The sequence below is a fragment of the Carassius auratus genome, chromosome 47, assembly GCF_003368295.1.
Source record: "Carassius auratus strain Wakin chromosome 47, ASM336829v1, whole genome shotgun sequence".
NCBI classification, from domain to species: Eukaryota; Metazoa; Chordata; class Actinopteri; order Cypriniformes; family Cyprinidae; genus Carassius; species Carassius auratus.
In genome coordinates, this window is record NC_039289.1 from 3,552,828 (window position 1) to 3,577,669 (window position 24,842).

The 24,842-nt window shown below is 38.1% G+C and overlaps 1 long non-coding RNA gene across 1 annotated transcript; it reads right to left on the bottom strand.

The window, feature by feature from the left end:
• Positions 1-22,841: 22,841 nt before the first annotated feature.
• Positions 22,842-24,842, bottom strand: LOC113064594 (uncharacterized). Its single transcript, XR_003278847.1, has 4 exons — positions 24,705-24,842; positions 24,491-24,556; positions 23,667-24,271; positions 22,842-23,549 (listed from the first exon to the last, which is right to left on the bottom strand). It is a non-coding gene; the product is annotated as an uncharacterized LOC113064594 (long non-coding RNA).

Genomic DNA, 24,842 nt, shown 5'->3' on the forward strand with positions numbered 1-24,842 from the left:
GTCTTTGGGTCTCGTTGCCCCTCAAGCTGTTGGATTAAAGTTCAAACCGCATGCCAAGGGAGAGCCTTTGGATTTGGGCTGAATAAAGTCTCTCTCCCTCCTCGCAATTGATGTGCATCTCTGAGAAGGGATTTTCCTTTAAGCTGCAGCTTTGAATAGAAGTTCCCCAGAAGTTGTGATCAAGGGCCAGTGCATTGTTCTAAAATCTTTTACCATCATAAGAGAAATATAAAACTTTTCTCAGATCATCTGCCGGGGATGTAAAAGTAGAGAGGAGTCATAACAGACTAAACTGTGGGAAACATCTATATTCGCAAAGTGTGGAGGTGGTTTTCATCACCAAATACTATACCTCTGCTGAATATAAAATAGTTAAAGTTGCCTCCTAAAAATTTTATAAAAAGTGGGCAAAGAAAATGAGGACCTTGAATATTTTGAGTGATGGTTACACAAATAAACCTTCGTAGCAATGCAATTAATAAATAGGATACATTTTCAGGAATTACATTGTTTTAATCAGGTCCAGTAAAGACTTTTAGTATTGAATGCAAGCTCAGACAAACAAACAAATAAATGCATCTGAAAATGTACATGTGCAGTGCTAATTATCTGATTTTTTTATTTTTATAAGAAACAAATAAAGACCCCATTCACCTTGTAAAATGAATCATCTAAAGCAATTCAGTCAAAAGATGAGCTACAAACGCCTCCATGTAATAAACAACAACAACATTTTATAAATTAAAATACCTTGTAGATGAAGGACTTTTCATCTACAAGGTATTTTACTATTTCAAACCCCTTTTGAAATCATAACTCGTGTATTAGGATGCTAAATCGAGATCATTCATTTATTAAAAGGTCATGCTGTCGCATAAAGGTGGCAGTTTAGGAAACCTGTCACTATGAAAGCCCTCTAGGACCTTGAAATACAATTTCAAAGGTCTCTTCTTTAAAACCTTCCTCCCCTGGATAGTTATTCCTCTGGCTTTCTGTGCTAGCTGCACCGATTCAAGGTTTCTTTCTTCTCAAAGCTTAAAGACACATTAATATTTGACTAAAAAAGATGAAATCGACATTCAGTGACATTGACATACAATTAATATTTCCCTCAGTGCAGCTGAGGCACTTTTCTGTCAGTTTAAGTTCAGATCCACGGAGGTCTATTTAACGCTAACTTCTCTAAAGCTATTTTAGGCTAGATCTATTCTTATCAGCGTCTTTCATGCTGAGCTTTTGACTGAGATTGTCTCGCTATCTCAATCACAAACACATACATGTGATTTCCCCCCATCTAAACTTGGCTTTTGTGGCTGTTGTGTTGACAAGCACCAGTCTTGCTTTCTTTGCTCCAACGCTCATAAACAAACTTCACAGGGGGTTGAGTGTCAAACCAGCAGGTAACAAGCCGAGCCGTCTCAAATCTCCATGACACACTGAGCGTTGTGTCGTTTAAGGGAGTATTTGGTGAATCATAAACTGTTAATCTGTATGTTCAGGCCCAAATCTGTCAAAGCTTAGTCCTGTTTCAATCGACACGCTGGTAACATCCAAAAAATGGAGAGGAAATGATCCACTGCAGCTCTTGCTGTGCTAATATATTTAGTGCTATATCAGAACATTTCTCAGAGGATGATTACTAATGTATGATTTGTGTTCATAATCAAACCTTATTTTGACTCTTGCAGATAAAACTGTAAAACGTCTCAGGTTACGAATGTAACCATGGTTCCCTGAGAGGGAACGAGACACTGCGTCCTCTGAAGGGACACTATGGGGAACACCTCGTCGTGACCCGTGTCTGAAGCATACTTTGAAAAACGCCAATGTGTTGGCCGGCGACAGCCTCTGACGTCGCTACCGGCGCGACTATAAATACGCGCCCGTAGGACCCGTCACTTATCTTCTTCGTGAAGCTTGCGTCCGAAGCATGGCAGGGAGCTAGAGGACGCAGTGTCTCGTTCCCTCTCAGGGAACCATGGTTACATTCGTAACCTGAGACGTTCCCTGTCAAGGGAACTTCGAACTGCGTCCTCTGAAGGGACACTATGGGGAACAGTATACCCACGCCGCCATGCTGAGGGGAGTGCAGGCCAGAATCATGGCAAACACTAAGTACCAACTCTACCATTTCACCGGGAGTCGCCCCTGGGACGGTTCGACGGCTGTCCATGACATTATCCCTTATGGCCAAAGGCCTAAGCTACATACCCAACTTACCTGAAGGGCCTCGGCCCGGGGTAGAGCTGAAGGCTTGGAATCACGAAAGATTCCTTTAAAGGGATACAGCTAAGAACTTAGCACTGTTTATTACCAAGTCTTGCCTGTCACAAAGGAGGGGCTCTCGTGGCACTCTGATAGAGCAGCTCGTAGATGGAATGGCCCGGGAGCAGAGCAATTGGAGGACGGAACATACAGATGAAGCCTCGGCCACGCCTGTACCATGGCGTCCAGCCCCAATGGAGCTGGATGAGTCAGAGGAAGCCAGAGGGGATAGTGCGACGCTCTCTTGAGCCGCAAAACCGATCCACCCAGGTCTGGCCAACCTCTCTAACTCTACTTCAACACCTTGGTGCGAAGGTGCCATTCCCCGAGCCTCAGCAGGATGTCTGCTCTCACAGTGCGTCTCAAAACAGTATGTAGTACTGGAGCGCTCTGATGAAAAAACCGAGAATTCAGTCTCCCATGAGAGGAGGACTCCGAGCTCCGAGCAGCATGCTCATAGGCGACCCTTTTAGAAAAGGGGAGCGCTGCTAAACTACCGCGAGAATTGCCCACACAGCCCCCCATGTTAAGGGGCGGTGCTTGAGGTGTATTACAAATACACACTGGTTGGATGAAGCCCAAGGAACCCCGGGGCTAATCATCTTAAGAAAGGGAACGAAGCGGAGCGCGTAACCCTTACCGTACAGGATTTTAGAAAGTGCGCAGAGCCTTGCGTGCACACTTACCACTTACGTGGATTTGAGACAGTGCGCAAAGTGTTCACGTGCACACTGACCACCATGTGGTTTTGAGAAAGTACACAGGCTTAGCGTGTGTACAGAAAAAGGTTACCTGACAACCATTGTATGTGGGAGCTCACCTTCAGAGAGACCTGTGAAGCCTACTATCTGATAACCACAATATGTGGGAGTTCACCTACAGAGAGGCCTAGAGAGGCCTACTACCTGTTACCTGATAACCACCTCAGTGGAAGTTAATATGGAACTCGACTCCAGGGAGGCCTGGTGAGGCCTACTACCTGACAACCACAAACCGTGGGAGCTTTTTTTTTTTTTTTTTTTTTTTTTTTTTTTTTAGTGGAAACGCACAGCATGTGGGAGCTAAATCTCCAGGGAGGCCTGGTGAGGCCTACTACCTGACAACCACAGTATGTGGGAGCTCACCATCAGAGAGGCCTGGTGAAGCCTACTATCTGAAAAGACCACAATATGCGGGAGTCCACACAGCCCCTCATGTTGAGGGAAGCGATGCTTGGGGTGTATAACAAATACACACTGGTTGAATGAAGCCCAAGAAACCTCGGGGCTAATCATCTTAAGAAAGGGAACAAAGCGGGGCGCGTAACCCTTACCGTACAGGATTTTAGAAAGTGCGCAGAGCCTTGCGTGCACACTTACCACTTACGTGGATTTGAGACAGTGCGCAAAGTGTTCACGTGCACACTGACCACCATGTGGTTTTGAGACAGTACACAGGCTTAGCGTGTGTACAGAAAGGTTCCTAAGCATCGCAGAGGCGCTGGATCGCACGGGAGAGGCGAGCTCCAACCCTCAAGCGAGGGGAGCATCACCTGAGGCAGTACATACAGAAGGACTCCGTAACTACCACCTCCCCGGATGCGCCAAGCGGCCAGGCGGCCCCTCAGGGTGACCTGGCCGGATATCCATGAAATTCCCTGCAGTGCTATGCCAGTTCTGACGATCAGCCAGGCTCCTCGGGAGGGGTGTGGGACGAGCAACCGCAGAGCGCTTGCTTCCCGCACGTGGAACTCGCTCCGCGGTGGGTGTCGCGCCCTGGGGGGGGCGAACCCACGCGGCACGGCCGCCTGCCGAAAGCGTGTGATCGTGGCCAGAGCACAAGGCTGGAACTGAGCACTGTAAAAGGAAACTCACAGAGTCTGTTAGAAGACATAACCACCAGCAACATAACACCCATAAGCAGAAAGGGTTACATACTCACCCACCCTCCTGTACTGGAGTCCCGCTTTACGGGGCGTCCCCTTTTGGTCCGGACCGTCAGTAAGGAGGTCACTATGAAAATAGGACCAACCAAAAACATAACAGGTCCAGGATAGGAGACTGTTATGTGAGAAACTTTCCACCTAACCACGATCAGGTGGAGTGCTGGTGGCTACAGGGGAATTAGGCAGGGGAGAAATGAAACAGAATTTAAAAACATCCAAAAGGAAGTGACAAACTCCTAGGTATCGCTCTGATCCAGACGAGAACGCTGCCCCGTCTGAATCACATCCTTCAGACCCTGCTTACCTCTTCGTGACCCGCGATTCCTCTTGCCCCTGCCCTCAGGCGGGGGAGGAGCACGAGCCGCGACACTAGCCTTCTGCGCCCGTCTTCGATCCTCAGATCGAGATGGGCCAGGACCCCTTTGTTGTTCGGGCTCTGCTACTGCGTATGATTTACCATTTAAGCGGGATGTATCCTGGAAGGGCTTAGATGGCAAAGAGGGAGATTTTAGAGAGGATGTTCCCCCACTGAGAGATAGCAAGCCAGCATCTCTTCTACAGGGGGCATCCTCTCATAGCCGTCCTCGTGCATGCCATCGATATCAGCATAACTCGTATGCTGAAACCGATGGATGCAAGAGAAAACGGCCTCTTCCATTCCTTTTCAACTTCTGCATGTAAGTCAGGCAAGAATGGAAGGCTCACCTGGGCTGCGGGCTATGGTCAGAAAAATAACACTCATCGAGTCTACCTCGCGACGTTACCTTTCTGGCACACTTCCATGGCAAGTTTATTTATTTATTTTTTTTTTTTGGCCGCGGCGCGATCCATAACCTCTAACAGCTCCCCATACGCAGAGCAGGAGAAATGAGCGGCTCAGCCTCAGCTTCTTCACCACTCTCAAATATCTCGTGCTCTTTCTGGTTAGAACCCAGCAGAGCACTAACTTCAGTGTCAGAAAGGGTTAATGACAACGCATCTTCCTCTCGAAGTTCGCTCTCGTTTGCCGCCGGAGAGTGTGAGAGGAAAGTCCCTCTCTAAACTCCTCAGCGAGATCCACCTGCGATCCCCACGAGCTCATTCTCCTCCGTGCCTCGGCAACGGCGGGTCCTGAGCCGCGAGATCCAGATGACAAACGAGAGCGGAGCTTTTCCACAGAAAAACGCTCGAAGTGCGCGCAGATTGCCCCCTCAAGGACATCGCGCGCGTGCTCTTTGCCCAAACAAGAGACGCAAAGACTGTGTGTGTCATCAGGTGTCAAATAACGCTGACATGGATGCACACACTGTTTAAACGCCTTGCTAGTGGATGCCATGATAACCATAATAGATCGCTCTTACCATTCTGGTCGTTTCTCAGATGCACGCTTCAAACAAAACAGTCAATGAAGACGAAGAAGATAAGTGACGGGTCCTACGGGCGCGTATTTATAGTCGCGCCGGTAGCGACGTCAGAGGCTGTCGCCGGCCAACACATTGGCGTTTTTCAAAGTATGCTTCAGACACGGGTCACGACGAGGTGTTCCCCATAGTGTCCCTTCAGAGGACGCAGTTCGAAGTTCCCTTGACAGGGAACTGTGCATTCTTGTGGAGCCATTTATAATTGAATTGGGGGGGGGGGGGCTTCTTTTTTGACCTATAGAGTTTTAGCCAGCAGCGGTGAATGGCACGGTGGATTGTGTTCACCGACAATGTTTTCTGGAAGTATTCCTGAGCTCATGTTGTGATTTCCATTACAGTATCATTCCTGTATGTGATGCAGTGCTGTATAAGGGCCCGAAGATCACGGGCATCCAGTATGTTTTCTGGCCTTGACCCTTACACACAGAGATTGTTCCAGATTGTCTGAATCTTTGGATGATATTATGCACTGTAGATGAAGATAGTTTCAAACTCTTTGCAATTTTTCTCTGAGAAACTCCTTTCTGATATTTCTCCACTATTTTTCACTGCAGCATTGGGGAATTGGTGATCCTCTGCCCAGCTTGACTTCTGAGTGTCACTGCCACTCTGAGAGGCTCTTTTTATACCCAATCATCTTGCCAATTGACCTAATAATTTGATCCTCGATCCTCCAGCTGTTCCTTATATGTACATTTAACTTCTCCGGCCTTTTATTGTTACCTTTCCCAACTTTTTTGGAATGTGTAGCTCTCATGAAATCCAAAATGAGCCAATATTTGGCACGACATTTCAGAATGTCTCACTTTCAACATTTGATATGTTATTTATATTCTATTTTGAATAAAATATAAGTTTATGAGATTTGTAAATTATTCCATTCTTTTTTTACTCACAATTTTACAGTGTCCCAACTTTTTTGGAATTGGGTTTGTAGATAGATAGATAGATAGATAGATAGATAGATAGATAGATAGGATTTTGTATGATTTATAAAACAATATGTACCCACAATGTCCAACCCCAGTCTAACCCCCCCCCCAAAAAAAATTCCCATCTGAGGCTGGATTTTACCACCATTTCTCCAAACAGTGGGGTAAACAAAAAAAAATCTTAACGACCAGCTGTTAAAATGCTCTGTAAAGCTGTGACTGTAAATGTTTTCAGGCCAAGCCAGCAAAGGCATAAGTGTCTGAACATGATCAAGCTCAGGAAGGTCTCTGATAGCTCGTCCTCTCTACTAGAGCTTTCCCCTGACCGCTTCAAGTAACTTCACAATCATCCGGATGCTCTGATCCTAAACCTCTCCCAGGGAGTCACAGACTACTGGGGTGAACCCTGTTCCAGATGTCACCAGTGCTGTTTACGATGAGAAAAACAAAAACAAACGAAAACCATGTCAAAGGAGAAGTTGAGTCGCTACTGACTGTCAGTCGTTCAATGACTTGTACAAGTTGTGCTAATCAACTTTTGTAAAAGGACTTTTAATGTTTTGTTATTTTAGAGTACACTAAAAACTAAATATCCCACATTTGCTTTCTTAAAAGGATAATTCCCCCCTAAATGAAAATGTACTCACTCTCAAGTCATTAAAGATAGGAGTCAGTTTGTCCATCGCAAAACAGATTTGGAGAAATGTAACATTTCATCACTTGCTCACCAATGGATCCTCTGCAGTGAATGGGTACCGTCAGAATGAGAGTCCAAACATCTCATAATGACATCACAATAATCCACAAGTAATCCACACCATTTCATCAATTAATATCTTATGAAGTGAAAAGCGGCATGTTTCTAAGAAACAAAACCTTCATTAAGGCGTTTTTAACATCAAACCATTGCTTCTGGCAAAAATATGAAGGCTTTATCCATAATATTGCCTTCTTCAGTGACTTTCAGCTATTTTTCACTTTACAAATTGAACATAAAAAAAAGATAATTTAATTAATTAAAATTATTATCTATTATAATGAAAACAATAAAAAATTTCAACAGCTATATGTAACCCGGAGAACCCAGTTTTACAAAGCCAACACTAAAAGCTACTGTTGCAGTACATTTCCTCTGTCTCAGAGGTGTCTGGGAAACACTATAATGAATGTTTTCAAAGTGGTTTTACGGGCCCACATCATTCACAGAGCGAGCAGCAGGACGTTCTGAAGTTCGTTACTGTAGACCGCAGGAGTTCTTCTCCACACTAGTGCCCACCATATGTGATTTATCATTAATTAAACACCATTACAGATCAGGATGGACCCGTTTTATATAACCATGTGCTCACAATTTAATTAATCATCCTCCTCTATCAAAAGGTTAATGGTATTCTCATAAATGTTAAATAGCATTTATATGATTTAAGATGCCATCACAAAAAAATGTGGTACCATGGTACAGTGATTTCATCAGAGAACAGTAGTGTTTTGGTCATTGCAATAGATAAATCCAGCGCTACAAGAAATATCCTATCTCTTCGAGAAAATGGATCAAATAGACATAGAGGTGGACTGTCTGGAGGCAAGATCAGGTGTGACACTGCATGTAAGATATGGACTGGTGCCGAGAAACAGAATGAGAGAGAAGGGGTCTGTCTGGTTGTTGGTTTGTTTACAATTGTAAACAAACAATTTTCACTGTGGGGGTTACAGCATCGTGATAAGGAGAGCTGCGGTCTGTTATTTACTGCTTCAGTCTCAGATAGCTATTAAAACTAATTCACAAGCCTGAATGCACAAGCACTCATTTATATTGCCAGTGATCGAGGTGGACCATTTTATAATTGTATAATTTTCCAAAACACTTTTTGTATCAGACTGCCAAAATACCCCCAAAAGTTACCTAATCACAATTTTCCATATTATATATATATACATATACATACATATATATATATATATATATGTGTGTGAGATAAGGCAAAAATGTAAATAAAATGGTAAATAAAATATTATATCATAAATTTGCATCATGTCAGAATCTGCCATTGCTGCAATGCTAATGCAAAAAACTTTATATTACCTACGTAGCAACAAAAGCTAGCAAATTTGTGTGTTAATTAATTTTAGGCTATACAACAGTGCGATTTGCAAGAATTTAATACTTTATACTGATAAATTAATTAAAAAACTTACATTTTAGACTCAATTTGTCGGTTACTTTGTCAGTTTCTACTCTGATAACGAACATATTTCCAAACAAAACCACAGCAGAACCGTCAAGCACAAACATTGGTGTTTCTTTCTTGAACGAATCGCTGTGTTCGCGAATCAGTTGAATGAATGAATATTCAAAGCAAAATCATACGAGGTCGCAACCTCAAGGTGCCATAAAATATCCTTAGAGTTGGTTTGGACTGGACTGACCTGGGCAGATTTACTTCATTGATCTGTATCTCGCTGTCAAAGGTTGATAGACTCATAAAATGTATTATTTGTTCACACCTACGATACATAAATAAATAAAGAACACTGCACACTGTTCATCTCTGGACCAGGTGCTCTTGCAGATAAGACCTTAGGAGGTGTGATAACATGAAAATTTGATGAAAAAGTTCTAGGATCACTACACAGTAAAATCTTTAGCATTGTTCATTTTAGAGATTCTAACTGCTATGATAATGGGCAAATACATCCATGATGAAAATGTCATCGACGCACACATATGGGAAATAAAGCACATTGTGAGATGTAAAAGTTCATTATGAGAAACAGTCATAGTTTTTGATAAGGTCTGAAACATTTATGATGAGTAACCATTTAGAGTACCACATTTTCACATTCAACATTTAAATTTTTTTCCCATGTATGTCCTAATTAGTTCAAACATAAGGTGAAGTGTCCCCATTCTAATCTAATCAAAGCCTGTTTCTAAACAATAATTACGGTGAAGAAAATTAAGTGTGTTTGAGGGGAAAAGAAAGAGATTTTTTTTTCCGCTGCTTCTACTCTCGGTTGATTACAAGTGACTGTCAGCCAAATGTCACACTGTGATTCCTGCACTGTAATTACTTTTGAAATACAGTTTCAATATGGTGGGAATCTGTCTACGGAGCCCCGCACATGACACACAGGAAAAAATATAAGGCTAAATCGTGTGCACGATTTACTAATTCGTTCCCTCAATGTACTAAAACGTGCACATGATTACTATAGTGTTCCCTCGATTTATAAATTGTGCGCACGATTTACTAATTCGTTCGCTCGTTTTGCTAAATAGTAGTAAAGATAGTAAATCGAGGGAATGCAATAGTAATCGTGTGCACATTTTAGTAAATTGAGGGAACGAATTAGTAAATCGTGTGCACAATTTTATTTTTATTTTTTTATTTTTTTGCATGTCATATGTGGGGCTCCGTATCAGTCACAGAGGTAAGCAAAATTAATTCTTAAGGTCAGAATAATAGTTCAATAATAGATTAGTGGTCAATATTTTGTTAAGTTACGTGCATGCTGGTGGCACAGTTGTTAGTAACTAACTAGACACACTCAAAGCTGAAAACAGAACTGATGGAGAAATCACTTTTTTCATGCAAATGAATTATTAGAAGAAAGTTTGAGGAAAAAGAGTCAGTAAAATGAACGGCTCTGAATGATTCACTTAGTAAATCTAATTCAAATAGCTATGAGCAAGTGAGAGGTTTTGTGAATCTTTTAAAATGACTTATTAAACGGAAACTGTTCGCAAGAGTTATTTTGCTATTCAGACAAATGATTCGTTCTTTGTTCATTGTGGCGTGATCTGAAAAAATTACGAAATGGCATGGACACACACAAAGTTTAATTTTAAATTTAATTTTAGCTAAACTAAAGTGTTACCGCCAGACCCGGAGATCAGCTTAATGGATTTTAAAATGTTAAAAGTCAACTGTTTAACTCTAGGGGAGTTGGAAAATTAGTGTTCCTTGAATGTTAGGCTACTAACTTTTCTAATTCTTGCTAAAACTCACTTGCGCAGCAGACAGATATCTGCATATCATCAGTTTTAAGGATCTTAAACTGCGTTTCTAATCTTTTAGGTTCTGAGAGGGGTTTTTATGTTTCTGTTCACCGGCTGAAATGTGAGTGGGATTTAGTTTGACAGGAACTTTCAGTGCCCCCTGCTGCCTTTAAATACTCACAAAAGTTTGTGAAGAACTCCTGGGGACTTGAGTGGGACAACTCTTTCACTGGATTACCAGCTAGATTACTCGCAGGTGACACGAGCGTAGATAAAAAACATACAAGACGTGTGGATCAGAGGATTCATTTATTCACTTTGTTATCAAAGTTCTTGAAATCTGCAGCGAAAAACTTTGAAGCTCTACTGAAATGAATGTAAATGATCATGAATATATCCTACACCTGCAGATGTTGCTAATAAAACCTTCTTCTTCTTCTTTTTGCTGTATGACAAAATTAAATTGAGTACGCTATAAGCTTATTTAAAGTTTGAAAATATAAAGTTTAGGATTGGAAAACTATGAATGTGTCATTTTAGCAATTATAAATTATTATGCTAGATCAGAGCTAGTCTGTTTCACTCTGAGATTAGAAAATTTCTACAAATGAAGCAACATTTCAATAAATGCATTTTGCATGCCTTATTTGCAAGACAAATCCGTTCTGAAGACAATGTGGCCCAAGCAAAAGGACGTCAATTAACTTCCCAAATAAATCTGATCGCTATACTTTGTTGTTCATTTAGATGAAATGCTTTAAATGTAACTATCTATTCCTGTTTTTTAAGAATGCTTGCACAGTAAAAAGAGCTGAAAGAAAATCAAAGACAAATTCCTTACAAGCAACAAGACGTGCCATATGACACCTATATATATATATATATATATATATATATATATATATATATATATATATATATATGTTAAAAACAAAGCAATTGCATTAAATTTGGTTATTTGAAAACTAATGTCTCATTGTCTGTGTTAATGTTTTTCCTCTCATTCACGATTAGAGCAATGATTTTGGCACACCAAGAACCGCAATAGATATTATGTTTCAAGATTTTAAGACAGTTCCATCCCCTGCTTCAAAACTTTCCTGCTCCGAATCTGTGTTTCTGCAGAAGCTCTTTTCTCCAAATCCGCACACACAATCACAGCCATAACTGTTATAATGCTGAAGACAATGAGTAGAGCATAACTTGCCATCTGTGAAAGACAATGCTACTGTAAATAGTTGCACCCCCTTCTGGATTGGGGGTGAATTGCCTGTATTCATGTAAGGCTTCATGCACCGATCTGAGATGTCTGTATCATGATGGTTTGATATGAATACATGTATCGTTTCACCACTACAAAAAGAGCATTACCCAAACCGAGGCAGTGCAGGGAAGATTTAAAACAGAGACAGAAAGTATTGCATCTTTTCTTTTTGTCCTGACATGTTGCATAGGTACATTCTAGGAAACAACAGATACTGGTGTTTTTTTAATGGTCTTGTTAGGAAGAACATTAACATAAAAGCAAAACAAAGAGGTACAGCAAACATTACACTTGGTAGTTCATCATGCCATAGGTTTCCACATGGGCATGAAAATGTAATGGAATTTAATGCCTCTAATCCAAATAACCACAGGCTCAATGCAAAAGAGGTGGAAACAGCACCTCTTTTCTCCAGCTGGCTCTTAAATTTGGAAAGGTTTTGCAGCACTGGCATCTTTTAAGGGCAAGCACCGAAATGCAATTTAGAAGACACCAAAAGGCCATTATCACAACTCGACATCACTTGCATGCAATATTTAAACATCCCTTAATGAAAAGAAAGAAAAAAGAAAGCTTTATTTTTTTCACTGTGATTAATTTGTGATTACTACAACACTGTGACTAATGATGCTGCATTAAGTCATAAACATTACATTTCCCTTAAAGCAAATGCAATTATTGATGCAATGACAAATGGAATGTAAATTAGAAAATGCATGCATTTTCAGAAATAGAAAATATAGGACAATGTAAACACAACATATGATCTGGGCGATCTGGAATCGATCTATTAAACTTGTTCTTCTATTTCTAAGCTTGGCTTGGTTGTGAGCCATCAGCTTGAAGCTTGCCCATCTCATGTGGTTCACTTTGTTTCTTGAGTAAGTCAAGATCACGCCGTTCCTCACCTTCACTTTCTAGATTTGAACTTCTGCAGCAGGCTTAATTGTGACCTATGTTGCATTTGTTAGCACTCACAATAATAATTGCTATAATGCAGAAGACAAATGCCAGGCTATAACTGATGAACTTAAAAAGAAGGAGAAGAAGAAGAAAGACAATAAGGAACACTTCAACAACATAAGGCAATTTAGCAAAGTAATAAAAATAAAATAAAATAAAGCAAAGACTGTGGGTAAAATGAAGAGATAACCTGATTTAAGTGCATTCCACTTAACTTTGCAAAGGCATGAGAACTGGACATCAATCAATGGAAAATCAATCTCCAAAGCTGCAGGAATTCTGTCTCAAGCCATTTCGGATGTTCCTTTCCAACCCGATCTCACGGAAATTCATACATATTTTACGAGGTGGCTTATTTGCCAAATCTTACGTTTTTTTACGAGTTGCACAATTCGTATGAATTTGTATGAATGACCCAGGCCTAACCCCGCCCCTAAACCTAACCGTCACTGGGGTTTAGACAAATCGTATAAAATCGTTCAAGTGGGGTCATACAAATTCGTACAAATAAGCCACCTCGTAAAATACGTACGAATTGGTCGTGAGATAGCATTGTCCTTTCTTATAGTTTGAAATGTCTGTTGTTTCTTTCGCAGGTTTTCAATGAAAAGAAAAATAATCATTTAACATTGAGTCCAGGTTATACAATAGCAGAGTAAAAGAGTGTTTTAAACTTACTCATACAGGTGATAAAAAGTGACGCAAACAGGTAAGTGTTGTTTGTTCTTTTTTATTTTTTTCCCCCCACATTTTACTTTCACTATTCAGGTATTTGCGATTGGCCTGTCGATTCTGTAAATCTCAATTACTATGACTAATTTGAGTATTCAGAATCAAGGGAGAAGCAAACAGCTATAAACATCACATTGTGAAGTAACAGGCTTCAAATTTCTGTCTAAATACAACAGGAGCGAGTATTTTCAGAATCATTGTACATTTGAATAGACAGCGTGAGAATTCATGCTCTTATGAAAAAAAGCTGAAATGGATTTGCATTTTAGATTAGTTTATTGCTTCTTTGAGATGGTTAACAGTTTTGTGTGTGTGTGTGTGTGTGTCATAGATTTGTCAAAGTTTTTCCAAGTTGTTTCCACTTTTAAAACTTGAGTTAAAATGCAAGAAGAGGTTAAATTGATTTACTTTTTTTTTTTCCCAAGTAAAAATGCATTACATTCATTGCTGTGAAAGATTGTAGTTACACTTTAATTTTACTCTTACTACAGGCATATGAAACAAATAGCGTTAAATTCAATTAAACAGCATTTTAAACCACTTAGAAAGTAAATATTTTTCTGAGTGAGTCAAATTCCTTTGTGGGTTACATTAAGACATTATATATTTTAATACAACCTTTGAGTTTACATTGTTTATATTTCACATCCACAGTATTATCATGCATTTTACATTTAACACAGCTAGAAGGTCGAATTCAGTTGAACATATATGTAGTTACACCATGCAATGCAGTAAATCCAGATCATTTGTCAAATCAGAAGACGTCACCCTAGAAATGACCCATGGTTCAAGTTGTTCCCTGTAAAAGTCTTAATCTAGGTGGATTTGTAAGCAGATCACCCTGATGAGTTCAGGCAGCTCGCTGCAGTTCAACCTCTGAACCGTAGATGGATGACTCTGAAAACCGTGCTGGTTTATCCCGCTTTTCCTGATGCTCCAGACATCTTGTTCTACAATCCCAAAAGCTCACAGCAGCAATGACAACAACGGTGAGGAATGTGAGCAGAACTAAAGCTGAAAACTAATAGAACACAAACACACACTCACACAAAGATGATAAAAATGATATCTAAATATTAGGGCTGGTAATTTAACACGTTAAACAGACAAAAAACTATGGAGAAAAATAACTAGTTAAAATTATTAACGCATTTGACGCACTTGCCCCGCCCCCGACCTATGTGGATCATCTGCCATTTCATACAGTCGATTGATGATTTATATGAGGAAGGGCAACAACTTTCTGAATAATGGTGCCTAGAAAATATCCCTAAAATTTAAGATATGGGGCAAAACGCCCATTTGAGATTGTGTCTCATATTTACATCACATAGTTAAGAAATATCACACGAGAAGTAGGCTATAAGTGCAATATCACACAAGTTCAAATGTGATACTCATCTTATACAACAGTTCATTAAGAAGTTAATATTATTTCATTTTAGACACAATGTTGTCTGTTTTGCTCAATTTTGCCAATCAGAAGATTAAGACAAAGCACAACTATTCATCTCCGAGCAACCCACAGTGGCAATTCATTTCTTAATCCACATTTTGAGTGAATTTGGTGAGCCATTTGGCATGTTGAATCATTGACCTATGCGTTGGTTTTGAAGTGGCACTGCACAGACCGATCATGTATGACATCAAAGTACCGCGAGAGCAATTCAAAAGCACAAGGAGTCGTCTGCTCTCTAAGCTCTTGCGGTACTTTTATGTCACACACATGATCGGTCCAATGGTGGTGATCCACTTCAAGTCGAACAAGCCTAATGATTCAATGAACCGTTCATAAAGAACCATTCACTTCACTCCTGAATGAATCGGCCATTTGAACGAATCAAATGAATGAATAAATGACTCAATGACTTAATCATTAAGACATTTACCACCAACTACTGGCAGTTTTACTTTATTATTTACAGTGTAATTTCATTAAAGGAGCTATGTGGAGGTTTTTACTTAAAAAAATCTTTGAGATAGAGTTTTCATTTGTACATGTATGAGCCAACCATGATGTAAAAAGAGAATGACACCTCGACTGTCCACCACGGTTGCCTCTATCAGCCTGTAGGCTCAACTGTGTGTGGAGGAGTCGGGCCCGAATTGGCGGGAAAATTCAGAAAATGTGACGTCATGTGGCCAATGGTGTCAGTAACGGTTAGAAATTTCAGAACCTACGGAATGCTCCTTTAAAGAAATAATTTCATATTTTCATAGTAATAACAATAAATTTAAGAAAATAAATTAATAAAGTTCACCCAAACAAAAATGACAATTTTGTCATCATTTACTCACATGGTTTTATCAAACAAACAAACAATTTTGTGCTGAACTGAATTTTTGTAATGCCTGTTGCTTTGACTTTACACAATGACTTTAAATGATCTTTTCAGAGTAATTTCTCCAAATTTGATGTGCGATTAATTCGATTAATTAATCACCACATTATGTAATTAATTAGATTGAAAATTGTAGTCGCTTACCAGCCCTAATAAAAAATATACTTTTTATATAAAATTGATATGTTAAAAAAAAAGTTCAGTAGACTCACTCTTGAGTAGAAAATGATTTTTTCGGTCAGATCCAGCAGTTCTGTTCCATTCAGTTTGCCGTCCCTTATTCCGGTGGGTTTGCACCATTTAATCTGGAGCTCTTCATTCAAGACGTAATCTCCTTCCCAGTGTGCCATGCCGCACGCAACATATTCACCCTCAAACAGCAACAGAAAGATCCACAATGCAGATGGAATCAAACTAAATACAAATGTCCCAGCACAACGGGAGGATGAACGTCTGCAGGGTCTTTGCATGAACATCATCATAGTCAGAGCCAGAAAAGCAGGTCCAAGAAAGATTAAGCTGATCAGCACCATGTTAAACTCAGGGTTACATGGGCATGAAAATTCCCGATCCATCAGCTTCTCCAGACCAATCAATGCTAAGCTAAAATGCAGTGGACTAAACGAAGTTGCATTTCTTTCTGGTTTATCAGAACTATTCAAAAACAACTCCATCTTTCTTGGACAACAAGAAACCGGCTGACTTCAGACCCACTGAAGGACTGAGACCTATTAAACAGAATAGCTCATCTATATTTGTACACAGAACAATGTGTAACAGCAAATCTCATATACAGCAATTACGGATCTTTATTATTAACTATTTACTTGTTCATTAATCCTAAAATATGAGACAAGTGACATTGAATAAGAACAATGGAAACTATTCATGCGAACGGGAGTAAACTTCATTCTTTTAGATCGGGGGTCATTCAGAAACGTTCCATTGAAATACATTCAGTGAAATTCAGAAGAACCAAATCAGATGGTGTTTGTCCAACAAAATTAAAACAAACAGCATTATCCCAGATCTGAGTACATGAAAGCATACAGCAGATATTTACACTAAATCTTACAATGCTGCTTTGTTAGGTTAATGGAACAACATAAAAAGAAAAAAAAAAGAAGAAGAAAAAAAAAGACCAGGTAAAATGCTGGTCTGTCTGTCTCTTTCTCTTTCAGATGCAGAGTGCATGCTGGGATTAATTGGGGCATTGTGTGTGTGAGTGGCGACTCTCATGCTTGAGTTTTCTTTATTTTCTAACTTTTCCCTCAACTTTTGTTTTTTCTTTTGCATAGTTCGGGGATTTCATTTTTTTTTTTTTTAATTTTTTTTATTAGTTTAAGCACGGTTTGGGGTCTTGTTTTGTAAGGGGGTTGGATTCTGGGAGAGTGGAAAGCACGGTGGGTGTGGGAGGGCTTGAGCTCACTCATGCATCTTCAAATTGAAAAAGTGGTCATATTTTCCACTAATGCAGTGATTGCAACATGACCTGCATACTGAAAGAACAAGAAAAAAATAATAATGGTTGAATGTATGTTGTGCTTTGTGTATGTCAGGTATAATTCACGCTATTTACATGAGAATGATGAATATATCTAGGAATCAAATCTTGTAGCTCGGTCTCATTTCACATCCCTGAGATAGGTTTACACCATGACTTCTTTAGCTCAAAATCATGAACATAAACTCCCTTCCATTCTGTCATGGCACAAGCAATATAATCATCAAGTAACAACATGAACATCCACATTACAGATGGAATAAGACGAGATATGAGAGCTTTAGGACAGTTCTGTGAGTATCATCATATGTTTCTTCAAAGCATTGAAACATCCATATCTAAGAGACCTTAACATGTGGAACATTATAGCAAAGGCAAAAAAGCAGGTCCAATGAAGATGGACACTGGTAGTGTTGTATTATGATCTGATCTACACGGGCATGTGAGGTTACAATTCGTCAAAACCAGAAATCAAAATATGTAATTGAAAGATGTAAACTTGGAATTGCAAGAAAGTTAGCCATGATTTTTTTTCTTTTGCAATTCTGAGAAGAAAAGTAAACGTTTTCAGGGAAACAAAAACCTTGTAAAAGGACACAATGTACAACATGATACGATGAAAAATAAATAAATGAAGAAATTAAAGTGTTTAACACTTCATTTAAGTGTTACTTAATAAAAAATAAAAAAAATAAAAATGAAGCATCAACACTTCCCTATAGCCTTCACATGGCTTCTTGTTAAATTTGTGGGGAAGTCGTGGCCTAGTGGTTAGAGAGATTGACTCCTAACCCTAGGGTTGTGGGTTTGAATCTCGGGCCGCCAATAACATGACTTAGGTGTCCTTAAGTGAGGCATCGATAACCATAAATGGCTGCCCACTGCTTTGGGTATGTGTTCACAGTGTGTGTGTGTGTGTGTGTTTACTGCTCTGTGTGTGTGCACTTTGGATGGGTTAAATGCAGATCATAAATTCTGAGTATGGGTCACCATACTTGGCTGAATGTCACTTCACTTTCAGTTACTGCACTGTCAGTGTCAATGTTTTTTTTTTTTTTGCTGCTTTCACCCTGACATCATCATATACTTCTTCCAACTTTCACTTTCCTATAAGATCTTCATTTTATTGTTATTGCTGACACCTCCTTAAAATATTTGTCATGACTTATAGCCTGTGATAGGTTAGTTTCAACGAAATGTGAACTCTCACCACTCTCATGCTAACTTTACCTCAGAGAGCATTAAAAAAACATTACAAGTCAAGCCAATACAGCCAATACAATGCATTAATGAAGACAGCTGACTTTCATAAAATCATAAATAACAGCCTATCTGCATCAGTTTTTAGCCTCCAAGCTATTCACTTGAGTGCTTAAGTTTTCACACCTCTTGCTGAATCCTTTAGGTTCTGAACATGCTTTGGTTTTCCTATATATATATATATATATATATATATATATATATATATATATATATATATATATATATATATATATATATATATATATATATATATATATATATATATTTTTTTTTTTTTTTTTTTTTTTTTTTTTTTTTGTTGCTTTTGAGCTCATCCTAAGTGGCTTTATGTTGAGAAAGAGGGGACTCATAAGTTGCAAACATTCATTCATGATTAAGAATGGAACATAACACTTTTCTGTAATAAACATTAGTAAATCTTTAATAAAGTAATACATGATGAGTAACATGATTTGAAGATGCATCATACTAACAGATTTGTTTCAGGAGCAATCTGTTGCTGGTTACTAATATGACTTGTGTTTGTGGGTGTTTGATTGTGTCAATGTAAAAATATGTGCTTTGATTAACCACATTTTTACTTTTGTGGTTACCAAAATGCTGATTGAAAACATTGTGGAAATGTTTCTTAATAAATACAAAAAAATACAAATAAAGCATCAACACTTCCCTATGGCCTTCACATGGCTACTTGTTAAATGTCTGTCATCAGTTTCAAGATGACTGGACTTTTAGAAAAGAGTTGATTGGTGTGATTTTAAACAGTGAAGTGAAGATCAATCACTGTTTTTCAATTCACAGTTACATTTAATCATTTAGCAGACGCTTTTATCCAAAGCGACTTACAAATGAGAACAATAGAAGCAATCAGACCAACAAGAGAATAACAACAGTGTACAAGTGCCATGACAAGTCTCAATTAGTCTAGTACAGAACGCATAGCCAGTTTTGTTTTTTTTCTAGAATTTGATAGAAAAGAAAAGAAAAGGTAAGTGCTAGTATTAGTTGGTGCTGGCGAAAAAGATGAGTCATTAGAAGTTTTTTGAAAATGAGTTAAGACATTTAAGTCTAGACATTATTGATCTCTATAAAAGAATTTGTCTTTACAACATGTTTGATATCTTACACAGTACATATTCACACATACTGTATATATCTATATCATATCATCTATATATAGAGTGACAGCATGCCCTTATTCTGTGGCTTTTCTTCACTCCGGCAGACATCACAAGCTACAATGACTAAAATACCAGTGCTGGAGACAAGGAGCAGACCATATCCCCAATTCTGAGTTGAATGAATGAGCTAATAAATACAAGTAAATTACACACACACACACACACACACACACACACATACACATACAGTATATATATATATATATATATATATATATATATATATATATATATATATATATATATATATATATATATATATATATATATATATATTTTATTAAGTTTATGTGGAAGTCAATGTAATCACGCGTCAGACAGTTAACAGAGTTTCGTATTGGGGTCCCATCATAGGGAATCAAACTGTCCTTGTTCTTTTGAGGGAATAAGGAAGAATGTGTAGTGTTTAACTTACATGTGAATTGGCACTAAAGCTGAGAGTGAGAGCCTGCAGTTCGGTGTCATTTCTTCTTGGAACTGATTTAGTCGGTTTACACCATCTGAAGTGTAGCTGATCATCTGTAACGTACACTCCGTTCCAGTCTGTGTCTCCACAGGCAACATATTCACCATCAAGGAGCACAAGAATGATCCACACAAAAGGTGGAAGCAGGCAAGGAAAGAAATCTCTCCATTTTACACATTTTTTGGAAACACTGTTTAAAATTTGGACAATCGAGGACCATTCTTTGAAATTTGGACAATTAGAGGATGATTCTTCGCAATTTGAAAAATTACTGAACCATCTTTTGAACCATAACTTATTATTATTATTTTTTTTAAGAACATTGATCAGCGTGTTTAACTGGCTGTAAAGCAAGACATGTTTAAGCTATATATATATATATATATATATATAAAAAATGGTGCAGCAAAGATTAGGTTTGATACGGTTGCATTCAGCTCAAATTTGCAAGAGCATGAAAAATCTTTATCAATAAATCAATCAATCAATCAATATATATATATATATATATATATATATATATATATATATATATAGAGAGAGAGAGAGAGAGAGAGAGAGAGAGAGAGAGAGAGAGAGAGAATCATTTTGTTCTTTAGAGGCACTTTCATTTTCTCGTCTGACACATTGTGAGGTAATAATAATAATTTAAAACAAATTAAATTGTTCTATTATGATATTACAATAACAGAAACACTTTTACATTCATATTTTCCTGAGATTGATGGATATATGTCGTATTTTGTAATTCTGTCTAATTTCTGAATTTTTCGATCTGTTGAGTTGATTGTCAAACACGCAAATTCCCTTCCAATATGCCACAAGAAAAATGATCTCCATTGTGTAACAAGATGATGACGTACATTAGGTGGGATCAGACACGAAGTGAAAGCTTTAGTACAGCTCTGCTGAGTTTCATTATCTGCTCCTGCACAAAAATGGACGCATTTCTCTCTAAAAGGCCTTAAAAAGAGGAATGATAAGTCGAAAATGAAAAAGCCGGTCCAATGAAGATGCTCTCTTTCAGTTTCACATTCAGATCATGAACTCCTAAAATCCGGTTAACAAAAGACTCAATAGAAAGATGATTAAAAAACAATGTCGTTTCAGAAATGTATGTGTTTTTTTTAACACAGAAGACAAACATTCAGTTAGTGGCATCTTTGTCTCATGGACTGAGGATACGATCTTTATGTGGTGAACAGATCATTTTCAGCTTGATTACATATTATGTAAAGTCATGGATGTACATCGCAGAGCAATGCAAGGCAAGCATTTAAGTTTGTAAAGCATATACTTATATATAAATATTCAAACTTTTGTTTTATTTTATTAGTTGTAAAATTGCCCCATATGATGGTTTGTACTACAAAAACAAGTTCATGTCAAATCCAAACCTCCAGGCTTCTTTGCCACATGAACCTTTACAACCTGGAAACAGAAAAAAAGTCACAATAACCAACATTTTAAAAGAAGTATTTTTCCAGCTTCAACTAAGTCCCAAATAATAGGATTGATCCAGAAATGGTCTAGAGCCACTTCCCATCTCCTCTCCTGAAATAACTGCACTGACTGGATTGTAAAATGACACTGGAGTATGGGGCTTGTTCTTTCTCAGTGCTCTACTTTCGTGGCATGTTTGTGTCTGCAAAGTTTCAGCTATAGAAGCACACAACATCCGGAAGGTGACTCTTGCTTAGCTCTCATTGGCTATAATGGGTATCGTGTCAGAGACATGTTTGATATTTATTTGGGATTGTAGGGGGCTCAGACACGATCAGGAGCAGTAAAATAATCATAATGACACCTCACAATTAAGGATCTTTGGATAGCTTGAAGCTCATCAGTCTTATTTACGAGAGATCTGGTGTTTATTATTAGCATAGCATAATTGGGTGGTCCTTTACGTTTTATTTCGACGTTGATCAGGCTAGACACAGGTTTGCCCCATTCCTCAATCCAAAACAATTCTGGTCTATTGCAGATAAATCTTCTACCAGCAACAGTTAGTGTCCATGCAACTCCTTCTTTATATAAGATCTATTTAAGCCATGGGCTTGGTGAAGGAGCTGATTACTTGAGTCTCTTCAGAAATGCCATGGAAGGTTCAATTTCTTCCAAATTTTTTATTTTTTTATTATTATTTTTTTTACTAGAAAATAATACTTTAAAAACATCATCTTGGATGACTGCTCTATAAAATATTCCTGCTTTGCTCAAGGTCACCCCAGTCGTGGTATTGTGGAACCCACAACCTTAGGCTTAGGAGTCGTCAAACTCTCTAACCACTAAGCCCCGACTTCCCCTAAAAATGTAATTGAATTAAATAATTAAAAAATTGCACTTAGGGATGTAGCAGCCATCTTAGGCGCCACCTAGAGCCAATGATTACTCTGTAAGTATTCTGTACACTCTCCAGTATACATCGAGCAGTAGTGATGGGTTAAGAACCACAAAATGAAACTTAACCCAAATAAATGCAAGGATTTTCATGTATTTCACAAAAAAGGGACAGTGGGGAAAATATGTATTTGATCCCCTGCTGATTTTGTAACTTTGCCCACTTACAAAAAAATGAAGGGTCTGTTATTTTTATGGTAGGTTTATTTTAACGGAGACAGAATACCAATCAATAAATCCAGAAAAACACACTATATAAGGGTTAGAAATTGATTTGCAATTCAGTGAGTGAAATTAAGTAAAAAATAATAAAAGTGAACAAGATATCTTATGACAGCACATTCATTGGTCACCAGAATTGTTCAAAAATACATACTGGGTTATTTCATATAGGCACATATTTATGTTCAAAAAGTGACTTCATATCTATTTTAAAAAAGAAAGAAAGAATATTTCTGTTTCATACAAGCAGATTACAAATTCCAAACAACAACAACAAAAATCAGTCAATTTTAGTCTATTTTTTTACACATGACATATTGATGTTCCTTACATCTATAACAAATCATTTATTCATTTTATGTTAATTATTTTCAATAACAGTGGACCTGTTTCATTTTTACATTTAGCATAATCATAAAATGTACATATCATCAGACAGGCTAACTTAAATCTTCATACGCAAGTATTTTTAGCAATGGTTTCTTTGAGCTGAATGATTCCTCCCCAATCATTTGGTCGGAACTGTGGTTGGTTCGCTCCTATGGCAAACGAAAGTACCTGTGAATTCTTCTTTCTCAGTCTGTTTCTTACTTTGTGTCTCTGCCTTGTCATCACTGCAGCAGCAGCAGAAAACATGAAGCAGAATTAAGAAAATGCTTAATGAAAGGAGCATCACAAAACCATGCATCTGGAAGAGGAGAGAAAAGAAGGGTCCATTAGGATTGGTTTTGTGTATAATTTCTTTCCTTTTTTTTTAACATGACATTATTAAAGCGGGTGTGAATTCTTCAATTATCTGACTTACCTGTGACTTGACGATAAAGCTGGTGGTCAGAGCCTGGAGCTCGGTGTCATTTCTTCCTAGAAATGAGTCAGTGGGTTTACACCATCTGAAATGTAGCTGATCATCTGTAACATACACTCCGTTCCAGTCTGTGTCTCCACAGGCAACATATTCACCATCAAGGAGCACAAGAATGATCCACACAAAAGGTGGAATCAGGCAAAGCAACAACATTTTTATCAGTTGAAATACATAACATGTATCTTTAATTTTATAGTTAATCCACAGTAAAATGATACACATTGAAAAAAAAGTTAAGACAAAAGGGCCGGCGAAGATGAGGTTTGTTACATTCGCATTCAGCTTCGCATCGCATGGGCATATAAAATCTTTATCAATCAAAGCCTCCAGAGAAATTAATACAATGATCACTGGAATACAGACGGAAAGAGTCGTCAGCTCACTTTTAAAAATTTTAATCATTGGAGGCATGTTTTGAGGTCTACACAGTTCCCAACAGGTGAATTCGATGGTGCTTTGACTGCTCCTCTGTTTTAAGGTCTCAGGAAATGCTCGTAATCTGGCGGTTCAGACGCTCAGGAAATTCTCAAGGTTGGAGAGGTCCCCTACAATAAATAAAATTTGTTTACACATTGTGTTATTTAATATTTAAAGAGTACGTACAAATGATACATTTCTGCTTGTATGTTTGTGTGTCTGTGTACCTATAAATTATATGCATTCGAAATTTAGATTTCTAAATTAGATGCATGAAAATACAACTTTCAATACAAATATACAGTATAAAATATAGAAATATATATTAAAAGGAGACCAGGATTTACTTTTGTATATGCTCCTCTGGTCTGATGTGCTGTGTTGTTGAGTTTCAGTTTCTGCTCGCAAAAATGCTACAATAAAACATGCATAATAGAGAGAGAGAAACATTATTAGATTAGAATTAGAATAATTAGATAGAATAAATTAGATTAGAGTAAATATATATGTCTTCGCAGGAAACACATTGTCATTTTAATAAGTAATAGTTTACATTCTTACCATGTATTATAGCCTTTTCCCCTTTTAAAAATGAAGTGAGTCAGAAACTTCCTCTGTTTCAGAAGTCACTGGGAGCATACAATGGCATCGTCAGAATCAAGAATGAAAGAAAATGTTGGTTTATATAGTGGCAGACCT